The 1,814-nt window shown below is 40.0% G+C and overlaps 1 pseudogene; it reads right to left on the bottom strand.

Moving 5' to 3' along the window:
* Window positions 1–307: 307 nt before the first annotated feature.
* LOC149918360 (uncharacterized) lies at window positions 308–1,576 on the bottom strand (annotated as a pseudogene).
* Window positions 1,577–1,814: the final 238 nt, after the last annotated feature.

Raw genomic sequence — 1,814 nt, 5'->3', positions numbered from 1 at the left:
CTGGTGGCTCAGGCATCATGGCCTGAGACACCTGAGGAGGCTTCTTTTTCCTACTAGGGACTATATAATCTTTTAAGTTCCATGTTGTCATTGGTAATCTATCCATAACTCTTACCCTCATTTTTTGGGGGTAATTTTGAAATTTTTGATTGTCAACTATTTCCAAAGCTGGAGAAGGATATGATTGGGCTGGCAATCAGTTTTAGCAAATTGGACCCCAGCCCAGATTAGGTCAGTAAACATTTGCTTTCAGGAAACCCGTATGGGTCCTGATTGAGGAACCTAGTAGATATATATATAGATGGCCTCCTAGTTTTAATTAGTAGCAGGACTTCAGCTTCTTCTAGTGTTCAAATAGTGTGCCTGGTCCACAGGCACTCTGTCTCTCCCAGACTGGCCATTAGTTGGCAATTAGCCTGTTGAACTACCAATTCTGAGGCCACCAGGGGGTTCAGTAGAGAGACTAAAGTGCCATATAGGTGGGAAGGGGACTGCTGCAAAATCAAATCTTTCATCCCCACTGAAAATCTGGCCATATCAGGGCTGTCAAACAAATCTTCATGAATTGCTTCCCTTATGCCCAATTCATGGATGTAATTTTGAAGGTCATCCATGGAGAACCACAACCTAGTATGTAATGGTATGTCGGATTTATTTGGCCATACCATATGGCATGCCACCATTAACCAATCTATTATATAATGTTTTTCATTAACATATTGGATGCCCACATATAATCTCTGCCTAAGGGCAGGGTGTACAGTCATGGTGGCCAATTTAGATATTTCTGGCCTATTAACCATAACACTTTCTGCCCCTGAGTCCCATAGTCTCAATAGCCAAGTTGGTATTCTTTTTCTAGGCTTTTGCTGGAACTGCTGTACCAGGTCCATTAACTCTGTTGCTGTGTATGGTTGGGCTGTTACATGCAAGTGAGTCTGGGCAGGAGGCCCCTGATCAGGAGGCAGCCCTCTCAGTTTATCCTGTGTGTGTATATATATATATATATATATATATATATATATATATATATGTTAGGTTATAATAGGACAAATCTTTTGGGGATCCGTTGCAAGCGGAGACTCAAGATTTAATTTAGAATTTTTATTTTCCTGATCCACCAGCTCTGTTGATTCAAAAGTCTGGTCTGGTCATTGTCTATTGAAATATTATGAACCTGTCCTACTAGAAAATGCAAAGTTGTTGTTTTCCCTGTCAATATACCAAGTCCTTGTTCTAACCTCTCAATGTGGACTCTCAACAACTGGTCTTCATTTTCTAAAGTATTGGCCCTTATTTCAGCCTGGTTTAAAGCATTTAACAGTGGCCACGGCACTGTAGAGGCAGCTAACTGCTGTTCTTTTGTAATTAGTATATCTTTGCTTAGCCAGTGAAAATAGCCCACCATACAATATGGGGAGATATTTCCCATAACATGTAGGGGACCCCATTTTTCAATGATGGTTGCTAGTTCATTATAGGGAGATCCCAGAAATTCTGGTATTTGTCCTGGAATCATTTTGTCTAGGGGTGTAATGTTCTCCTCCCATTTATAGAAATCCCAGAGAAAAGGCATTATATATTTAAGTATATTTGGCCTGACAGCTTGCCTAGAGTATAATCAACAAGTATACAGATGTATAATTGACAAATATACAGAGAAGTCAGGCTGGTCTTTAGAGAGCATATAGCTAGAAAGATTATCATTTTGGAAAGGGGTAATCAGAAATGAATGGAAAAGCTTACCCGTGTCCTGGGCTCACACAAAAAAAAAACTCCAAAAGGAACAATCTCCAGAGAGAAATCTTCCCTTA

This window comes from Phasianus colchicus, chromosome 3 (genome assembly GCF_987193195.1).
Source record: "Phasianus colchicus chromosome 3, bPhaCol1.hap1.1, whole genome shotgun sequence".
Taxonomy (NCBI): Eukaryota; Metazoa; Chordata; class Aves; order Galliformes; family Phasianidae; genus Phasianus; species Phasianus colchicus.
The sequence above is the reverse complement of the archived record's forward strand: the minus strand, read 5'-3'. Positions and strand labels throughout refer to the sequence as shown.